Source organism: Zootoca vivipara, chromosome Z2, assembly GCF_965207765.1.
Source record: "Zootoca vivipara chromosome Z2, rZooViv2.hap1.1, whole genome shotgun sequence".
Lineage (NCBI taxonomy): Eukaryota > Metazoa > Chordata > Lepidosauria > Squamata > Lacertidae > Zootoca > Zootoca vivipara.
Genome location: NC_142585.1, coordinates 28199663 through 28222299, shown reverse-complemented (window position 1 = coordinate 28222299; position 22637 = coordinate 28199663). Strand labels below are relative to the sequence as shown.

General features: G+C 45.3%; 1 protein-coding gene across 3 annotated transcripts in view; it reads left to right on the top strand.

Moving 5' to 3' along the window:
• The first annotated feature begins 4712 nt into the window (after nucleotides 1-4712).
• The window catches only part of LOC118084534 (actin-binding protein WASF3-like), a 70857-nt gene continuing 52932 nt past the window's right edge, over nucleotides 4713-22637 (top strand). Inside the window, exon 1 of one of the 3 annotated variants that reach the window (XM_035114150.3) lies at nucleotides 4713-4874. The gene's annotated coding sequence lies outside the window, so the exon portion shown is untranslated. Of the gene's footprint in view, nucleotides 4875-5065; nucleotides 5154-22637 lie in introns of those variants that run through there. The other 2 variants (XM_088664669.1, XM_060270591.2) reach the window with 2 other exon arrangements.

Below are 22637 nucleotides of genomic sequence, written 5' to 3'. Positions count from 1 at the left end.
TTAGTGTTAGATCACCAACATCCTTAGAGGTAAACACCAGGTCCAAGGCATGTCTGTGGCTTTGAGTTGGGCCAGACTTATTCAGGGACAGTCCCATGGAGGCCATGCTTTCCATGAAGTCCTGAGCGGCCCCTTGTAAGGCTGTGTCGGCATGGATGTTAAAATCCCCTAGGACAACCAAACTAGGTGTCTCTAGGAGAATATCCACCACAACCTGAAGCAGCTCGGGCAGGGAATCCTTGGTGCAGCGGGGAGGTCGGTACTCCAAAAGGAATCCTGTACTGCCCCTATTGCCCAACTTCCAGAACATGCATTCAGAGAACTGGGTCTTCCCAATAGGACGCCTGGTGCAAACTAATTACTTCCTAAAAATCACTGCAACCCCCCCTCCCTGTCCACAAGGCCTGGGTTGCTGTGCATAAGAGAAACCTGGTGGACAAGCAGCAGCAAGAACAGGCCCATCTGCTTCATCCAACCAGGTCTCTGTTACACATGTCAGGTCAAGTCCTCCATATCTGGGTAGGCTTGCCTAAACAAAAATGCTTTAGTATGTGCCAAAAAGAGTACAGTGAAGGTGCCTGTCTGATATAAATAGGCAGGGAGTTCCAAAGTGTGGGACCTACCACGCTAAAAGATTGATTGTTTACAAATAGTTGCCTAGAGGGACCAAACATCTGACTTGGTGTAAGGCAGCTTCCTATGAGGTTTGTAAAATTCATGTGCATCATGGAGAAAGTGGATAGACAGGAAGCCCCCATCTCACCCATAACATTAGAACACTAGAACAGCTTTTTCCAACCTTTTTTGGATTATGACTCCCATAAATTGAGCAGGCTGGGATGGATGGGAGTTGTAGTCTAAAAGGTCTGGCATAAGGCTACGTTTTTGTTTATTCATTAAATTTACACCCTGCCCTTCCTCCCAAATCTAAGAAACAATTCCAATGCATATGCAAACGATCTCTGCTTTAAAAGGGAAAGGGAAAGATCTCTGCTTTAAAAGCCTTATTAAAAGAGGAAGCTCTTCAGTTGGTGCTAAAAAGACAGTGGAGATGGCATCTGTCTAAAATTTAAGGGGAGAGATTCTAAAGAGTAGATGCCACCACACGGAAAAGCCTGGTTTCAATGTTATGCAGAAAGGACCTCCTAATAAGATGACATCTCTGCAAGAGGACCTCTCTAATCCATTAGTTCCTCAACTTTTTCAGACCATCACCCCCTTGGTTCCATAAACTCATCCCCAATGCCCCCTAAGGTAAAGGGACCCCTGACCATTAGGTCCAATAGCGGACGACTCTGGGGTTACGATGCTCATCTCGCTTTATTGGCCAAGGGAGCCGGCGTACAGCTTCCGGGTCATGCGGCCAGCATGACAAAACCGCTTCTGGCGAACCAGAGCAGTGCACGGAAACGCTGTTTACCTTCCCGCCGGAGCGGTACCTATTTATCTACTTGCATTTCATGCTTTTGAACTGCTGGTAGGTTGGCGGCAGCAGGGACTGAGCAACAAGAGCTCACCCCATTGTGGGGATTCGAACCAGTGACCTTCTGATCTGCAAGCCTGTGGTTTAACCCACAGCGTCACCTGCATCCCTACCCCCTACCCTACCCTATAAAAAGCATTATTCAGAAGAGCAGTTTGGACCATCCACAAAGAAGATAATAATACAGTCAATATGCACATTTATTAACTATCCAATTTAAACTGTTTAATTTAATAAGATTTGATGAACCTGATCCAGTGATACCAGCTTTTTGAAGTCTGATAGTTATTTACACCTCCTGCCACCCCCTTGCCTTTTAGCAATAGTGGTTTGGACAATCTGCTAAGGAAAATAATAACACAATAAAATTCAAAACAGTAACAATTAATTGCACATTTGTTCAAAGTCCAATTAAAACTTTTTATGATTAACTTGATCCAAGAACTTGATCAGTTGATTCTGAGCCGGACAAGCAATGGCTTGCCTTTCCAAAAGGGTAAGGGAGAATGTGATGCTAATGACCAAAACCAAGATGAAGTCTTCCATGTTGAGCACACTGCTTTATGGAAGTGAGCCAGGGGCAACTTACACCGACCTGCCTCAGCATCTTCCCCATGCACTGTGTTATAAAGATTATGGGCATCACATCTCAAGACAGAGTCTCAAACAAAGATGTGTTCCCTCAAGCCCACATTCCCAGCATGTTCACACAGCAACGTCTACACTGGCTTGATCAGGAAGATGGCAGGATCCCCAAAGACTTGCTCTATGGGGAACTGGCTTCAGACCCCAGGCCCATTGGCAGACCAACTCTACGTTACAAATATGTCTGCAAATGTGGCGTGAAGGTTGGCAACATCAACCCTACCGTGTGGGAATCCCTTGCAGACAACCGCAGTGCCTGGAGACAGACAGTCAGGTTGTGCATCCACAGCAGTGATCAGAGGAGGAATGACTGCTGGGAGGAGTGCTGAGAGAATAAATACCATATTGCACGGGTGTCAAACACAAGGCCCGGGGGCCAAATCCGGCCCGCCAGACCTCGTCATGTGGCCCGCCGAGCGCCCCAGCCAGCGGGACCCAGCAGCGGGACCTTGCTGCTGAAGCGCCGCGCTGACAAAGCGCCGACAAACAGCTGGGGCCTGGGGGGGGTTAGAAAGGCGGCCGGAGCAGCACTGCGTGGAGCACCCCGAGCCACAGCAGGAGAAGGAGGAGGCAGCTTGCCGGGTCAGCGCCCGGCAGCACCGCATGGAGAGTCCCGAGCCATGGCTCGGCGCCTGGATACGGCTGCTGCTGCTGAAGCACAGACAAAGCACCCAGCAGCGCCACATGGAGGAGGAGGAGGATTCAAAGTGCTACAGAGCACTGCTGCGTCCCAGAGGCTCGGGACTCTCCACACGGTGCTGCCGGGCACCGACCCGGCAAGCCGCTGCCTCCTCCTCCTCTTGCCTCCTGAACGTGAGCTCAGCAGCGGCTCAGCCTCACGAACGTGCAACTCTGAGGCTTTACGCACTTCTCCTAAAACGGACACCCGCTGCCTCACGCTGCACGGGAAATGCTTTTTGCCCCTGGGTCCCTTCGCGCTCTTTTCTGGCGCTGAATCAAGGCGGCGACCCCCCCTTCCCTTTCTTTCTTCCTCTCTCTCGTTCTTATTCTTTCTTTCCCTCTCCTTCCTTCCTTCTTTATCTCTGTCTTCTCTCCCTCTTTCTTTTTCTTTCCTTCTTTATTCCCTTCCTTATTTCCTACTCTTCTTTCTCTCCCCTCTTTCCTTCCTTTCCTTCCTCTTTCCCTCCTGCTCCCTCTTTTCTTTCTTTCTTTCTTCCTTACTTCCTTCCTTTCTCCCTTCCGTCCTTCCCATCTTTCTTCCTCTCCCTCATTCTTATTCTTTCTTTCCCTCTCCTTCCTTCCTTCTTTATCTCTGTCTTCTCTCCCTCTTTCTTTTTCTTTCCTTCTTTATTCCGTTCCTTATTTCCTACTCTTCTTTCTCTCCCCTCTTTCCTTCCTTCCTTCCTTCCTCTCTCCCTCCCACTCCCTCTTTTCTTCCTTCCTTCCTTCCTCCCTCCCCTCCCCCCTCCCCTCTCCCTCTCCTCAGAAACATAGGATGCTGCTTTATACTTCTGGCCCTTAAACCCTGGAACCAGGAGAGCAGCTCCAGTGAGTCAACCTCAGCCAGTCCCTTTGGTGAAGGGTGGTGGCTCACTGGCAGAACATCTGTCCTGCATGAAGAAGGACCCCAGCATCTCCAGGTACCAGTAGCTCTGCAAAGCTCCTGCATGAAACCCTAGCGAGCCTCCACCACCCAGTGCAGTTACCAAAAATCATTTTTCAATAAATTGTACAATAATTGTACATTTCAATATCTACTTGCCATTATTCTGACTATGTTTCTGCTTTCAGAGCTAGTTATTACTTACGTTATTACAAAAAACAGTAATAATTGAATGCAGTGACAATAATTTATGATAATAAAGAGTGGACACATAGTCCTACAGATACAACCGGCCCTTTGAGGGTGACCAAACTGCTGATGCGGCCCCCGATGAATTTGAGTTTGACACCCCTGCCATATTGCATCTGCAGCAGCACAACTGGATGCCTTCATCCACCCCAGCTGCAACAAAACATGTCTCTCTTGCACTGGCCTCTAGTCACAGCAGGCATCTAGTGGATGAGCATTGCCATTCAAATGCTGTGTGTGTGTCTCATCATGTGATTGACTATGCGGGGTAGGGCTTATCTGCCCCCTTTTTTCAAGCTGGCACTCAGGCAACTTGATAGTCATTTACAACTCCAGCACCCCCCCCCCTTGCCTTTCAGTACCACACCTAGGTAGTTCCACCCCAGAGGGCAATACCACCCACTTTGGGAGTACAGTAACTGATCTACCGGTAGCTAGTATTGCCAGCACCGATTGGCAGCTTCTTTCCAGGGTTTCATTCCCCGCCATACCTGGGCAGGTGGGGACTGAGCCTGGCGCTTTCTGCGTGCAGAGCAAATGCTTTGCCAACTCCAGCATTGATGACAGCCTCCCCACGGATGGATGCGATGGGTGTTGGGGGGGGAGGGGTTGTCTTCTTCTCCCCATAGCTAGAGAAGCCGCTGCTGGTTGTGGTGGTGGTGGTGGTGATGGAGGCGCATGCGCTGTGCTCGTACTGCGGAGCCCAAAGCTCGCAGGGAAGCGCTCGCGCACCGAGCCTCCGCCGCGCGTGCGCTCTTCTGCACGCACCGAGAGAGGCAGTAGGAGCCGATGCGATAGTCAGAGCAGAAGCTGCGGGTGCATCCTCGGCTCTGCAGCCTCCTCAAGTAGCATGACAGGCGGACACAGGAGCGGCAGCGGCAGCGGCTGCTCCAGGCGCTGAGCCCATCACCGTCGCCTCCAGCATCCCAGCAGGTGACCATGTGGAAATGCGATTTCTTGCTTTGCATTTTTGAAAAGAACTCTCTCCCCCCCCCTTTCTCCCTCCTCCCTCCGTTTCGCTGCAGGGTGATGCAAAATGTGAAGGGCTCTGACTTTGCATGGCGATGCGCTGGAAGGGCGGGTTGGCTGGCTGATGCTATCCTTTTTGGCTCCCTCCCCACCCCCGGATCTAGGGCTTGGCAGGCGAGGAGGGAGACAGCGAGAGTGAGAGCGAGCGAGAGCCTTTGGGCACCCTAGATTTGTGGGCTAGCAGTAAGTACTCCCCCCCTCACTCTTTTTTCCGGGAAAGAGGAGGGGGCGCGTGGTGGTGGGGAGGCTGGAGGGGGCTCCATTGCATTGCGCGAGGGAAGTGGCAGGGCAAGGCGAGTGGGTGGCTGGCTGCTGCCTGCTGCATGTTGCGGCGCTTGGCACATTCCCGGTTGCTAGAATGTGGGCAGGAGGGCATGCGTGCCATTATTAGCAGAGAAGGGGGGCGGGCAGAGAGAGCGAGAGAGCGGGGCGTGGGGAGAGAGGGACAGATTCCGCTGTCAGACTTAACTAGAGCGAGCTGGGGTGGGGGTAGATGTTCCAAAGTGGAGAGCGAAGGATATGGGGGCGGGGCGGGACCTTTACATCTAGGGATCCATAAAGACAGGGTAGCTCAGGGAGCTCTCTGGAGAAGGACAACGCTTTTTGCACATCATTATATGGCCCCTGCTTCAGCATATATTGGGTGGGTAGTACTTTGGAAAACCACCGATGTTGGCTTACTGCATTCGCTTTGGGCAATTTCCACAACAGAAGGGCACGTGAGAGTGTTGGGAGGGAGGCCTCGAGGACTAGAAACTGCTTTGCATGGGAGCCCAAGAACGCTCTGCTTGCAGGACATGTGGAGTCATGAGAGAGTACCTTGAAGCATGTGCAGAGTGCATTGCCTCACTGCAGCTGCGTAACCAAGGTCAGCATTCCATGCATCTCTTGGATGAGCAAATGGAATTTCCAGGTCAGAGATTACAGCTTTTGACCGCCTTGAGTCTTGGCATCTCAGGTTTTAGAAGCCGATTAGCCAGTGGCTGTGAGCTTGCCATGCAGCTGGGCTTGAGCACTCAGGGGCATTCTTGTGACTGCAGTTCTGTGACTTGGATTTGCTTCTTGCTGACTGTCAGATGCTGTGGTTTGAGTGGGTATGCCATTGAGTGAGAAATAATAATAATAATAATAATAATAATAATAATAATAATAATAATAATAATGGCTGATAACATTGAGGTTCATAACAAGGCGGGATGAGAATATTAGACACATGACTCTGTGTATGAGTTGCCTGGGAATTCACCAACTGATTTAGCAATTTGAAAGCAACTGACCTCAAATTCCAGTACCTGGACTGGATGTCTTCACTCCTATAAATTATTGCTCCTTCCTACCCTGGCATTCTCTGTCCCCTTGGTGATTTAAATATATTGTATACTGTATCTTGAGAAGCTGGGAAGACTTAGCTTGGGCAGCCTATTGGAGAGGTTAGCACATGTACACAGTCTCCTAGTCAGCCTGAGGCCTGTCTCAGGTGTTAATGTATACTGAGGCTGTTGCCCATCTCTGCACCTGCAAGCCAGCAGTGGCGTAGCACGGGTTACTAGCACCAGGGGCGGGCAAACCGCTGATGATGACACAGTGCCCCCCCCAACAGAGCCAAGTGGGGCTGCGTTGCATAACCTGCCCATGCAGGGGGAAGCCTGGCTAGCCAATGCAGCCCTTGGCAGGTGAATCCTCCCCCTGACGCTTGTGGAATAGACTGCCGGGCTGGGCTAGGGTGGCCGCTTGTCTACATCCCTCTATTCACACCCACTCACCATGGGCCTGAGGCCTGAGCTGCTCTTCCACCTTCAGCAGGGCAGGATGGGGATCATTGTGGAAGCTGGCACCTGTGTGGGGGCACCTGGTTGTGTCCCCTCAAAGTGGTGCACCCAGGGCCATGCCCCCACTGGCTCCCCCTATGCTACACCACTGCAACCCATCATGGGCTGGTTTGCTGCTCCAGGTGAAAATTAGTTTGGCTTCCCTTTCCCGAGTCTTTTACATTTTCTTGAATTTTTTGTACTTGTGAGTGGAATGATAGTCTGCGTTAACATACAGTGAGCAAAAGCGATATGATAAAAACTTTTAATGGAAGTCACAAGTTCTCCCTTCTTTTGCTGGCTTTAGATGAAAGCAATCCCCCCTCCCCTGCCCTTGTACCTGACTTAAATTTGACATGTAGGATCCATGACAGATATCACAATATTTTTGTCTGTATTTTAATGCAGTCACAGGGAGCTCTAGATTTGACTGAGGTGGTGCAGCTGCGAAAAGCATAAGAAGAGCTTACTGGGCCAATGGCCCATCTACTCCAGCAACCTGTTCTCATGGTGGCCATCCAGATGCCTATGGGAAACCCACAAGCAGGATTTGGGCCCTCTCCTCTCCTGTGGTTTGTAGCAACTGGTATTCAGAAGCATTATTGCCTCCAACTGTGGAGACAGAGCATAGTCATCAAGTCTAATAGCCACTAATAGCCTTATCCTTCATGAATTTTTCTAATCCTCTTTTAAAGCCATTGAGGTTAGTGGTCATCACTGCCTTCTGTGGAAAACAGGATACTGCTTCTCCCGCCTTTTTCTTCTTTTTTTCAATTTAAGGCCTAATCTGTGCGATATATTTAAAGCAGTACTGTACCACTTTAAATAATCATTCCTTTCCCCAAAGAAGCATGGGAAGTGTAGTTTGTTTATGGTGCTGAGAGTTGTAAGGAGATCCCTATTCCCCTCACAGAGCTATGATTCCAAGTTTACTGGGCAGAGGTGCCACCTTCTCCAAAGGACTGAGAGGGTGCACTGTGATGTCCTGACGTTAGAATGTCACACACATTACATTGCATGATGTCAGGACATTGCACACGGAGCCCTCTGAACATTGAGGGGGCCCAGCCCTTCAAAAAAAGATTGGCGGGGGGGGGGGGCCTGCACCCTTGTCCATGGGAAACAGGACTGACTGTTAAACCACTTTGGGAATCATACCTCAGTGAGGATGATAGAGACCTTCTCATAGTTCCCTTCAACAAAATACAGTTCTCAGGATTCTTTGATGTAAGAGAGCTTTAAATGTACAGTTATACCTTGGTTTATGAACACAATTGATTCCGGAAGTCTGTTCATATACTGAAGCGTTCATAAACTGAAGCGAACTTTCCCATTGAAAGTAGTGGAAAGTGGATTAATCTGTTCCAGACGGGTCCGTGGAGTACTCAACCTGAAGCGTACTTAACCCGAAGCATGGGTGTAATTGGTTCCGGAAGTCTGTTCATAAACTGAAGCATTCATAAACTGAAGCGAACTTTCCCATTGAAAGTAATGGAAAGTGAATTAATCCGTTCCAGATGGGTCCGCGGCATTTGTAAACCGAAAATTCATAAACCGAGGTGTTCGTAAACAGAGGTTCCACTGTATAGCAGTTAATCCTATAGGGGGAAATGCCCCTGTATTTTTCCCCTTTGAGGATCTAACTGCAATTTGAAAAGCCCCAAAATAGGTTTTAAATTTTTTTTAAGATGGGATATTTGTTTTATATTAAATTGCACGGCAGGGTGGTGGTGGTAGGTGAAGGGTGGGTACTTAGACCCTGAACATGAGCTTGTGGAAATTGCTGAGTACCTCTTTCCCAACCTCGTTCTCTAACCCTAACCTCCTGTTTGCAGTGTCACTCCCATACATGGCTACACAGACATGAGCCCCAATTAAGTCCAACAGAACTTACTCCCAGGTATATAGGATTGCAAACTCAAAGTATAAGCAAAGATGCAGTAAGCACCAGGCAAGGATCTTCCATGTAACTGTCACATGTAGTTTGCAAACTGTGGTTTTGTCCTCACAAAGGGTCTGGAGCAGGACAGGAGCATTGCCCTCCTCCCAGGACTCAAGTTTTCTCCCATTGAAGATCATTCTCCCTAATCAATACAAATGAATGGTTACTCCTGCTCCATTCACCTGTATGGAAAGAGACGAAGAGACTATTTTCAGGTAAACCAAACAGCTGATGGAAAGGTGAAGCAGTATATCAGCTCTTACTGTGCCAAAATTTTGAGAAACCCAGATTTTAAAAAAGTTTTTTCCATCTGTGAAAGGGGATTCAATTTCTCTGCCTCTTTTTCAAGCTGCGTTATAGTTTCTTTATGCTTTTAAAGGGCACAAGATGGAGTTTTATCACTGTGAGCGGGTGGGCAGTGTGTATGTCTTCCTGTCACACATTTCTCCAGCTCTTTGCAGCCTCTCCAGCTGCTGTGCTTCCTAATCTCCAAAAACCCCATAGGAGAAATTAGCTCATGAGTTGGAGCTGGGCATATTTATCCTGGAGAAGAAAAGACTGAGAGGAGATATGATAGCCATCTTCACATATCTGAAGGGCTGTCATATAGAAGATAGAATAAGCTTGTTCTCTGCTGGTCCAGAGGGGTGGACCCAAAACCAATGAATTCAAATGACAAAAAAGGAGATTCCAAATACAGTGGCAACCTTGGTTTACAAACTTTATCCATTCCGGAAGTCGATTCTTAAACCAAGGCGTGCTTTCCCATAGCAGCAGGGAACTCAATTTACACTCAACAGGAAGCGGAAGATGTTCTGTTTCCAAGGCAAAGTTCACAAACCAAAACACCTACTTCCGGGTTTGTAGCGTTCTTAATCCAAGTTGTTCATAAACTAAGCAGTTCTTAAACCAAGGTACAACTGTAAACTCTAGGAAAAACTTTCCAATACCGGTAGTCAACAGTGGAATGGGCTGCCTCAGAATGTGGTGGACATTCTGTCAGGGATTATTTAGCTGTGGGTCCTGCATTGCAAGGGGTTGGACTAAATTCACCTTGGGGACCCTTCCAACTCTACAATTCTGTGAATCTGTGTCTTCCCGTGATTTTAATGGAAGTGTAGGAAGACTGTTTTTTTATGTGTGATTACTGAGCACCTGAATTCAGTGCACTCATTCTTCCTTTTATCTTTTAGAAAAGATCTCGTTGCACTGATTTCTGTAACAGTTCCACTTTTTGAAAAATGTAGCATTGTTAGGTATACTCAATGGAGACAACAAAGGATTGTTGAATAAACACGTAATTGGTCACTTATTAAGAACAGCAAGAACAATGAAGGCCAGAAACTAGAAAGAAACAAATATTTTTAATCGTACAAACATGGTATAACACGATTTGGGAGATAGCACTTTATCAAAATCTGACACAATTTTTTTCCATGCCTAGAGGGCAAAAAGAGAGAAAGACTTTTGTGATGGGCTGGTGGCTATTCATAGAGCACATGAACAAAGTCCCTACAGGACAAACTGTACCTGTTGCATTTTGTAATAGATGGTTGTGTCAACGTCTTGACACCAGCAACTTTTTGACTCCCCACTACTATTCTTTAGAGCTTCAGGTTTGTAATGGGGAAGAGGAGTGGGATGCTTAGTTTGTCATTTTTCTCTTTTAAACAAAAAAACCCCCAAGGAATTGTTGTCAGGAGCAGGGAAGGCAGCATCTCTGCTGCCTCCACTTAAAGAAAAGCCTTTTTGAGGATGTCACAGGGCTGTCAGAAAACCTGGGCACTCAGAAAGGCTGCCCCTGTGGGTGGGGTGTGTGTTGGGTAGAGGACTCTGTGATCCCCCTGCAGGAATTCGACCAATGGCAGCCCCTCCCATCCTGCATGTTGGGTTGAGCTTCTGTTGAGCAGGGCTACAGTGAACATACTGTGCATAATAGCATAGTTGTTTCATGAGATTATGGGGATGGAGCCAGTGCCACAAGTAGTGATTTCTAGACCCTGGGGCTGGCAGCCAATTTTCTGGCCTCTTTCATCCCCTGGAAAGCAGCACCAAGCTGAGTTAAGGATAATCGTGGGCCTTTTAAGGGTCCTGCTGCTGAATTTGTTCAAGTCCCTGCTGCTCAGCTGGTCTAATCCTGCTCTGCAGCTGAGGCACAAAAATAAGTTTGTGGCCAGTCTTTAAAGGGCTTGATGTGTCTTTCTACTATCAGGCTGCCGACTGTTTCCCTTTCTGGTCTGCTGTCTTTACTAAGGCCCCAAGTAGGCAAGCATTGCTAATTTGACATTATTTTAGTTGATGGTGTACAAGTGTGTCCCCAGAACCTCACTTTGTGCTCCTGGTTGTGCTCACAGGTGGGTTTAAGATTTGGTGCCCCAAATTTATGATCAGAAGGAGCTATCTTAATCAAACCTACTGATCGGGACAACCCTCCACATTTACAAATACCAGAAGATGGAGTATTGCTTTGCTGGTGCATACAGTGTCCTTCAAGTCCAGCATTCTATTTCCAGCTGTGGTCAGCCAGATGCCCCACAATCATAGCCCTTCCCTGTATATTGTCTCTGATCCTGGATGTCATACAAACTTAAGCTGGTGGCCATAATACCTTGTGACACTGAATGCCTTAAATCTTGTTAAACTATGGAACAAGGTGGTAGTGAAGGCCACCAACTTGGATGGCTTTGAAAGAGGATTAGACAAATGCATGAGGACAAGGCTGTCAATGGCTACCAGCAATGATGGCTATGTTCTCCTTCCAATGTTGGAGATAATATGCCAGTTGCTGGGAATCACAAGTGGGGAGAATTGCTGTTGTGCTCATGTCTTTCTATGTTGAACCAAAGGTGAGCTGTTCTGGAAGCTTTGCTAACACCACAATTCAAAGTGCTGGTGATGACCTATAAAGCCCTAAATGACCTTGGCCCAGTATACCTGAATGAGCATCTCCACTCCCATCATTCAGCCTAGACGCTGAGGTCCAGCTCCGAGGGCCTTCTGGCAGTTCCCTCACTGCGAGAAGTGAATTTCAGGGAACCAGACAGAGGGCCTTCTTGGTAGTGGCACCTGCCCTGTGGAACACCCTCCCATCAGATGTCAAGGAAATAAACAACTATCTGACTTCTGGAAGACATCTGAAGGCAGCCCTGTTTAGGGAAGTTTTTAATGGTTTTAATGTTTGATGCTTTATCATGTTTTTAATATTCTGTTGGGAGCTGTCCAGAGTGGCTGGGGAAACCTAGTCAGATGGGTGGGGTATAAATAAATAAATAAATATTCAAGATAAACCAACAATTAACTGGTATTGGTTGCAGCAATGAGCTCATTTGTTTCGATATATGTCAATTGGTTTGCTTTGATGTTATCCTTATCTGCAGAATTGGGGTGCTGGGCTGTGAGCCTAAAAAGGGGAGCTATCTGTAAGGGTTGGGTATTTGCCACCTATGCCCTCATCTAGTGAGGTGAAATGATGTATGCTGTATAAAGAATCTATGCACTTTTACATAATAAGTTTACATAAGAAATCAGAAGGAAGGATGGAGAATTGAGGCAACTTCAGGAGTTGCACAAAATGAAGACAAGCGCTGCAGATGGCTTACCTGTGCTTTAAAGTAGGCCTCACCAAACTTGTGCCTTCCAGCTGTTTTGAACTACAACTCCCATGAGTCTTGGCTACCATGACAGTGCTGGCTAGAACTGGTGGGAGTGGCAGTCCAGATAACCAGGGGCCATCAGGTTGGTGAAGGCTGCTCTAAACAATTCATAATTTTAGGAGCTTCTATCATTTTGCACTCTTCTCCTTTCCTCTTTTATATTGTTGTTATTGCATTATTTATTGTAGATCTTGCCTGATAAGCTGCCCCTCTCAAAGAGGTGCAACAATACAGAGCCAGCCTTAAATTACTAGCCATTTACTCATGCAAGGGGACTTTCCCTGCCTGCCTCTGCCCCTTGGCGTTCAGCCAGATGTAATCATTCTGAATGTGCTGCTTCCATTAGCTCATCACTGCACTCATGCAGGAATAATGTAATCCCTTTGCCGTCTCAGTGCATTTTCCCATTGCTGTGGCTTCTCAGCACCCCAAATGCAAGTATAAATCTGATCTTAAATGACCCCATCAGCTTGCCCCACCCCAAAGGCAAGCTTGATGGGGTCAGCTTGCCTATGGGGAGGTTTGAGGAGGTTTCTGACATCCCTGGTGGCTCATCCAAAACAATGTACTCTGTTGATTTTGGTGAAAGAGGAGCAGGGAAGACCTCAGTTTGTGTGCTTGGTACTCCCCTTGAAAAGAAGCAGACTTAAAATGTGTTTGTTGGTGATGCTGGTCCTGTTGTGGAGGTGGGGATGATTAACAAAATCAATCCTCCTGGCTAACTGGGAATATCCACTCACTCACCCAAGTTTAGGATATTCCACCATTCTTCAGCAGAGTTTCTTTCTTTGAGAAAAATAAGGGGCTCATGTAAATCTAAACTAAGCTTTAATAATACTGTAAAGAAAACTGTAAAAATAACATAATGAGAGAAACTTAATACAGTACAACCACTTGAGGCAAGTCTGAGGCAAGAAGCAAGAAGAGGCAGTTGGTCCCTTACCGGCCATGAGCTGGATCACTCCTGTGGAGATCGTCCGTGGGCCAGACCGGCGCAGTGCGATGCTGGAAATCGCTTCTGTGCATGCCAAGACACTGAAAATCACTTCTGCGCAGGCACAATTTTTGGCATCTGGGCATGCACAGAAGTGATTTCTGGTATCTGTGTGTGTGCAGATGTGATTTGCGGCACCGCTCTGTGAGTCCCCATGTCACACTGCGCCGGTTTAGCGTAGCAAGGCGGGAACTTGCCGAGCAGGCGGCTCGGTTCAGGGGCAGCTCATGGGCCGGTAAAACAGTCTTTGTGGGATGGATCCGGCCCATGGGCCACAGGTTGCCGACCCCTGCTCTTAACTGACATTCTTAATGGAATACAGATTGAAGGGAGGGGCTGATTCCAGAGCAAAACACACAAGCCCCGCCCACCACATACCAAACATTCTACTGATCAAATTAGGCCTCATCTCGCTTTACTGGCCGAGGGAGTTGAATTTGTCCACAGACAGTTTTTCCGGGTCATGTGGCCAGCATGACTAAGCTGCTTCTCAGGGCAGTCTCGAGTAGGTCAGCCGCCCTGGTGCTGAGGGGCGGAGATTGCTCCGGCGCCCCCGTCCTCGCAGGGCGCAGCATGGTTTCCGCGTGGCAAAGCCGTGCGGCGCCCTGCCTACCGGCCCGGCACCCTACTACAGTGTTTCTCAACCTTTTTTGGGCCATGGCACACTTGTTCCATGAAAAAAATCACGAGGCACACCACCATTAAAAAAGTTAAAAAATTTAACTCTGTGCCGCCCTATATTATAATTATGACTGTAAGAAACACTTGCCAAATATTGCTTTCCGGCGGGTCAGTGCTGTGCATTGGTGGCCGCCAGGCTCGTTTGCACTGAGCTTTGGGAAAGAGGAGGAGAAATATTGTTTTCCTGCCGGTAAGCGTTGTGTATTGGCGGCCGCCAGGCACGTGACAATGCAAATCGCCCTTCTCGTCGCCGCACGTCGCGGCACACCAGCCAGCGTCTCGCGGCACACTAATGTGCCGCGGAACAGTGGTTGAGAAATGCTGCCCTAGTACACTGCGCCACCGGGGGTCTACCTAGAGCCGGCCCTGCTGCTTCTGGCAGCTAGAGCGTTACCTATTTATCTACTTACACTTTGACGTGCTTTCGAACTGATTGGTTGGCAGGAAGTTTCAATTGTAGCCTGGACCAAATATCCATATCTTTTAAAATTTCTTTCCAAATTCTTTTATAGTTGTCTTCAAACAGATTGATGTTTTTCATATTGATGTCAATTCCTATGTCTTTGGCTTTCTTAACAATTAATAAGCTTGTTTTTTCTTTTACGGTAATTCCTCTTTCTCAGAGTCCAGCATATTTTTTGACCCTTAATTTTGTTTTAGATTTGTTAAGTTTGAACCCTGAGACCTTACCAAATTCCGTCATTTTTTCTAAGATTTTTGGAATACTTTCTTCTGGCTGTTCCACCATTAATATTAAATCATCCACGAAGCTTTCCGTTTAAAGGACCCCCCCCCAATGTTATTCCTTGAATTCCTTGGTCTTTTCTTATATCCAGTGTAAGTATTTCTAGGACTATAATAAACAGTAAGGGGGGAAGTGGACAACTCTGCCTGGTCCCTTTTTCTATTTGGAAAAACTCTGTCATTTCACTATTAATTATCAGATTGGCTTTCTGTTTTTCATAGATTGCCCTTATTCCTCTAGTAAAATGGTCTCCCATTGTCATTAATTCAACAATTTTCCTCATGAGCTTCCAGGAAACATTGTCGAACACCTTCTTTGCATCCACTAGCATAAAGGCTGCTTTCTTTCCTCGGTTTAAGTCTAGATATTCAATTACATTATTCAACATTCTCATATTATTTTTCATTTGTCTATCTGGCAAGAATTTGACCTGATCTTCATTAATAATATCTTTGAGTACTTTTTTAAAAAAATCTATTGGCCAGAATTCCTGCATAAAGTTTATGATCATTATTAAGCAATGAGATTGGTTATAGTTGTTAACAGATTCTCGAGTTGTTCCTTGCTTAGGTATCAACACTATATTAGCTGCTTGCCAAGTCGCTGGTATTCTTCCATCTTCCAAGATCTTGTTCATAAGTATCTTCAGAGGTAAGGCTAATGCCTCTTCTAGTGTTTTATAATGTATTACTGGCAGACCATCTTGTACGGGGGATTTTCCAATATTGGCCTTTGAGGTAGCTTGGTGCATATCCATCATAGATACTGTATAGGTGAATTTAATTGTTCAATTTTGTCTTTTACCACCTTTGGGATTTCCTTTCCCTAGAGATATTTTATTATGTCCTGTTCTTCTATTTTTTATAATTTTTTTAATTGGTTTTTCCATGTATACGTCCTCTAACAACATTTCTCTAACAATTTTCCATATTTCCCCCCTTCCTCCCCTGGACTTCTCTCATATTCCCATGTTGTTTTATTTCCATATTTCTCACCCTACGTGTTGTTTCCCAATTTTTTCCCATACATACCATATAATCTTACTTTTTGTTATATACAATTGTGTTTGTTTATTCAAACCCTGCCAGTGAGTCCAACTCTTTATGTCACTTTTTCATATATGCTGTAAATGGTTCCCATTCTCTTTTAAAGTCTTTGTTATCCTTTTCATGTAATTTATCTGTTAATTTTGCCAGTTCTGCATATTCCGTAAATTTCCCTTGCCATTCTTCTTTCGTTGGTATTACTTCTGTCTTCCAAGCTTGTACTATGTCCTGTTCTTCTTCTATATCTGCCTTGATATACATTTTTTTGAAATATCTTACAAAACACTTGCTTATTTCTTCTGGCTCATCAATTATCTTCTCTTCTCCGTTTCTCTTTAAAATTGTTCAGGTTAGGAACATATACAGATTAGGAACAAGATTGCTCTCCTCTGAAATACACTATGCTTTCACTTCTCTTGCCTTTAGATTAGGAATTCTGTAACTTTTGCATCCCTTCTCAAAGCCAAAAAAATATTCCTAACTCAGTCTTGGTGATACGTTTGGTATGTCTTTGTGCTGGCACATATGCAAAAACTTTAGATCCAAATACTCTAATGTGACTGATGTTTGGTACTCTTCCAAATCAAAGTTCAAATGCTGTTTTATTTGTAGCTTTTGTTGGCAGTCTGTTCTGCAAATATGTTGCTATCATCGCTTCCTTACCCCAATATTCCATTCCTCTCACCAAACCTTTCTTTGGCAGGTCTGCAATAATCCTGAAGTCTCTATGCCCAAGCCTTATTGCCATAGATGGATACAGGTTGCACTTGAATTCTTCTTGACCATATTCTTCTTGACCTGTATCTAGCAGAAAGACTCCATTATTTTCAAAACCATGTGTGTATAAAACTCCATGTTTGGTAATTACAAATCTGTTGTGATTAAAATTTACATTAAAACTATATTTGGTCAGGGTTGACACACTTAGCCAACTGCCTGTTAATTCTGGCAAGTAAACTACACCTCTCACTTCATTGCAAACTGTTTTTCTGCCTGAACACATTTGAGTGAACCTGCTCCTTTTCCTTGCACAGAAATTTTGTGGCCATTTGCAACTGTAACTGTCTCTGATGAGTTTTCATTTAACTCTCTGAAAAAAATAGCATCACATGTCATGTGCAATGAAGCTCCCAAATCAATTAACCAGCCAGAAGAGTTACTGTTAATAGTATCAATTCTCCTATAACTTGAGATTGCTAGATAGTTCTGATGAACTGCAAACACATTTTTAGTTTGCTTTCTGTGACATGTCATTTTGTACAATTCTTTGCAAAATGTCCTATTTTACCACACAAAAAGCATCTAGATTTGTCTCTTTTGTCTGCACCTTGAAAAGCAGCCTTATTTTTAAATATATACGTATCAGACTTTTGTACAGCAAATACTTACGTTTCACACTCTGCTGCTTTTTCAGCTCTCCTAGCAGTCTCCTCTTTAAGTCTTGATACAACATATTTCCTATCAAGTTTATCTTTAGTCTCGTGCGTGTATAAAAAACTGCAACTTTCAGGCAAACTTCACAGAATTAAAATCACTTTGTCCCCTTCTTCAGATTTCTTGCCTATAATATCTAAATGATTCATCAACTTTGTCACTTGACTTAGATGCTTTTCTAAATATCCATTTGCTTTCTATTTTAAATTAAACAGCGTTCTTGATAAAAACGGTCTCTGATTCAGAGTGTTTCTCTCACACAACTCTTTCAGACCTTGCCACAACTCTTTGGCAGTCTTAACATTTCTTATATGGTTTAAGTCACTGTCACTCACATAAATTGAAATTTCTGTCCTTGCCTTTCTGTCCTGCTTTTCCCACTTTACTTTTTCTGCCTCTTCTGCTGATGCAAATTTTTCAATTGTTTTGAAATGTCCATAAAAGATAGTTACTTGAAGTGAGAACAGACACAGCAGGCTCTAGGGCAGGCGTTGGCAATGTTTTCCAGGTGTGGCTGGAGCATTCCCACGGACTATCATCTGTGGGCCGGACATGCACAGAAGCTATTTCCGGCGCCGCACCACCCTTGTCTGGGACGCCGAAAATAGCTTCTGCGCATGTCCGCAGCGCCAGAAATCGCTTCTGCAGCTGCACAGACACCATAAATCGCCCTTGCGCAGAAGCGATTTTCGGCATCTGGGCATGCGCAGATGCGATTTCTGGTGTCTGCACAGAAGCAGACGCCATTTCCGGCACCGCTTGGTGACTCCCTGCGCCGCGCCAGTTTAGCGCAGTGCACGGGGGACTCGCCGAGCGGGCAGTTTGGTTCATGGGTGGTTCGTGGGCCAGATACACGGCCTTCGTGGGCCACATCCGGCCCATGGGCTGGACGTTGCTGACCTATGCTCTAGGGCTTTCATAGCTTTTATATACGTGGCCATATTATTATTTCCTCTCTTCCAGACTGGGCCCATAAGCCAATTGTTGTGGAGGTGGGGGATGATTAACAAAATCAATCCTTCTGTCAGACTGGAAATATCCCCTCACTCACCCAAGTTTAGGATATTCCACGCCTTTCCTCAGCAGAGTTTCTTTTTCTTTGAGGAAAATAAGTGGCTCACGTAAATGTAAACTAAGCTTTAACATTAAAGGAAACTGTAACAAAATAGCACGATGAGAGAGGTTAAATACAACATGAGGCAAGTCTGAGGCAAGAAGCAAGAAGAGGAGGCAGTTGGTCCCTCTTAACTGACATTCTTAACGGAACACAGACTGAAGGGAGGGGCTGATTCCGGAGCAAAACACACAAGCCCCGCCCACCAGATACCAAACACTCTTCTGTACTCAAGTTAGGCCCCGGGGGTTTTTTCTTACAAGTGCTAGGCTGCATATGTCTTAAAGAAGGAGAGAGATGGTGAACTAAATGCATGTGGTCGCCTTAAAAAAGGTAAAGGACCCCTGACAGTTAAGTCCAGCTGCAGACGACTCTGGGGTTGCGGCACTCATCTCGCTTTACAATTGCAACATTATACACTGCTTGATTGTAAAACAACCTCCTCAAAGTTTTTTTACAGAAAAGATAAAGCACTAATATTAGCAATAAGAAAAATTAACAACAATAGTTTAAAACTTTCAGAATGTCAAATTAACAATAGACTTAAAAACAGATTAAAATTTGCACCAAATTCACACTTCTCTGACTCTTGCAATACAGTTATTTAGCCAAGTTATGTGTACAAATGCATATACTGTACAAGGGTAAATTTTGAACCATTTAGAGAAAATTGCATGGTGAAATTATTTTGTAAAAATGTGTATATTAGCATTGTTGTTGTTGTTTAGTCGTTTAGTCGTGACCCCATGGACCATAGCACGCCAGGCACTCCTGTCTTCCACTGCCTCCCGCAGTTTGGTCAAACTCATGTTCGTAGCTTCGAGAACACTGTCCAACCATCTCGTCCTCTGTCGTCCCCTTCTCCTAGTGCCCTCAATCTTTCCCAACATCAGGGTCTTTTCCAAGGATTCTTCTCTTCTCATGAGGTGGCCAAAGTATTGGAGCCTCAGCTTCACGATCTATATTAGCATACATTCGCCCTAAAATGCAGATTAATTTTCACAAGGACTTAAAAACAACAACCACAAACTGATGTGGAATTGTGGAAAGCTGAACTTATGTCTGGGAAAATGGCAACTAGAGAGAAATTAAAACTGACAAATTTAACCATCCCTTCTCCGGAGGAGCCAATAGACTGCCTGGGTATGGAGCCATATTGGAACCTGAAAAGCTATGCTAGCACCCTCCACCATATTATTTTGCAATGCCCAGGAGTATCTGTTGGGGACTCAATAAAAAATGGGATCTGCTGATGAGGAAATATATTAAACTGTAAAGGAATCAAGTCTTCCTCTTTCTTTAAATCCTCCTGAGAAGTCTTGCTTGGCACTTAAAGTTTACACAAACCATCCCCAACCTGGTGTCCAGGTGTTTTGGATGACACATTCCCAGCCAGCATGGCCAATGGTCAAGAATTATGAGAACAGGGATTAATTCAAAACATGCGGTAGGGAGAGATTTAAGAGCTGGATGAGGGAGGGGGGAGTTACAAAATAAAGAAATAGAATGTGAGTTGAAATGGCATCACTAAAAGAAAAAGTATGGGGAACCTTTGGTCTCAAAATGCTGCTTCCATTATCCCTGGCCATTGGGCATGCTTGCTGGGGCTGATGGGAGTTGTGGTTCAGCAATTCCCAGAGGGCCAGAGGTTATGCATATCTGCTGCAGAATTTTAACTTCAATTTTAAAAGCATGCAGGTCTTGGTTGGAGTCATTCTAGGCCAGGCATCCCCAAACTTCAGCCCTCCAGATGTTTGGGACTACAATTCCCTTCTTTCCTGACCACTGGTCCTGCTAGCTAGGGATCATGGGAGTTGTAGGCCAAAACATCTGGAGGGCCGCAGTTTGGGGATGCCTGTTCTAGGCATTTAACAGCCCATGGAAATGGCAGGAGCTCGTTGTGTTGTGAAATAAATAAATAAAATTAAAAATTGTCCAGTAGCACCTTAGAGACCAACTAATTTTGTTCTGGCTTTCATGTGCATGCACACTTCTTCAGAATCATTGTATTGTGTTGGGGAAAGCGTATCTCAGAAAGGAGCATGCTCTGATGCCAGTGCCAGGCATGCTTGCTCTCGCTCTCGCTCTTTCTCTCTCTCCCCCACCCCTCAGATTTAACATGTGCATTGAGTTGGACTGAGCAAACAGATTCATCTCCCAGAACAGAAACAGCTTGGGGAGGTCAGTGGATCTGACAGAGCTGAGATTCCAAAGAGGTTTGACGGATGCATTTTTGGAAACAGAAAAATGCCACTGGAGGAAGTGACCATATGCTACTAGACAAGAGACATCTCCCCCTCCGCATTAAGTGGGGAGGCTCTGCCTTTATGGGAGAACTGCAGAGACTGACCTGGCCTACATAACAAGTGTTTAGAGAGAGTGAGCTATGGACTCCTACTCATGATGGAACACCCTTTAATATTTCTTGTAAACCACTTAGAGACTTCACTACAATCAAGCAGCATATACCATGTTTTCCCGAAAATAAGACATTGTCTTATATTTATTTATTTCTCAAGAAGACACACTATGGCTTATTTTCGGGGGGTGTCTTATTCCAGTGGGAAGGGCTCTCCATGTCTTATTTTTTTGGTATGGCTTATATTGCGGAAATGCTTAGAAATCCTGCTATGGCTTATTTTATGGGTATGTCTTATTTTCGGGGAAAACAGGGTAATTTTTGTTAAATAAATAAACAATTAAGAAATCTATTTGGCTCCAAATTCTTTACGATCTATTATTACCTGATATCAGTGCCACAAAATCAATGGTCTCTTTAATAGTCCCCAAATTTCTATTAATAAATTTGTTTCATTTTTATATATTGAAACATAGGGATAATGCCTCATTTATTCTTAGATTTTTCTGTATGCTTTTTACCAATCCATCCCCAAACATGTCTTGAAGTTTTGTAAGACTGTAAGAGGCCCAACACTACCTGGAGAAGCTCTGCAGACAGCACAATAAGGATGCAATGGCGGCAGCAAAGTATGCCTTCTTCGCTGCTTCACTGCCACTAGGTAGGCTTGACTAGTGTTCGATTGTGTTCCCAGCTTGTTTCCTCACCCTAATCTCTGGAGTATACCAGGGGGCCAAATGGGCTCTATGAAGTGGGAGAGAGCGCTCAGGAGCAATCATGTCAATGGCCTGAACCTTTGGATGTTCCAGAGGCCAGCTGAATAAAGGAAAGGAGACTGTGAACAGGCAACAGAACAGATGCTGGTATTCAGAGGCATACTGCTTCCGACAGTGGAGGTACAGCATAGCCATTGTGGCTGATAGTCTTGATGCACCATGAATTTGTCTAATCCTATAAAAATGAATGTCTGCTTACTAAGAATCTTCCAGTGTTCAGAAGCTGGTTGCACAGTCAAGTGCATCAGTCACTTAAAATCTACAAGTGTGTGCTCCTTGAGTGGGCTCTTTGTGCAAGACGAAAGAGGCACTGGAATTTCTCAGTCTTTTGTACCATCCAGATTCTCAACTGCCATGACAGCCGGCAATAAATTAGAGCCATTCCAATAGCCATTTTAGCTTTCAGCCAGTTTAAAATTATTGCCACACAAGTGGAAAGTAAAATGCTGCTGCAGCTTTCTCCTCAGAAAAAATATGTATTTCTTTTTATTCGCATGCATGCATTTCCCAACTTTGTTTCATCACTGAAGTGAAGCAGGTCTATGCAGGCTGTAGGTTAGGTTATTAGAAACAGTAGAAATATGCAAGGTGAACATATATGTAACTTGAATATATACAATAGTCTGAGTATAAGGCAGTTTCCCATGTTCCTATGATAGACCACGGGCTTGTCATTCCTGTCCTAGACAGAAGCAGGGGACAAACAAGGGCAGGCTCTGCCATGGACTGTGGCCACTCCTACGGCCTTCCTGTGCACTACTGCACTATCCCCATCTCAGTAAATCAGAGGCAAATTCATGCCAAGGCATCAAGAATGTTTGTGTGTGTGCATGCCCAGAGCTGAGGCATGTATCCTTTCAGGCTCAACTTACGATGCACATACTAAAAAGACCAGCCAACATTAACTTATGACAACTCAGGCCAATGGTCTTTCTTGATTAGTACTATTTGTAAAACAAAGGACTACTTCACACAGCACAGAGTTAAACTATGGCAGTAGCTCCCACAGGGGACAGTGATGACCACTTGCTTGGATGGCCTTAAAAGAGGGTTAAACAGATTTATGGAGGAGAGGGCTACTGATGGTTACTAGCAATGATGTCTTTGCTCTGCCT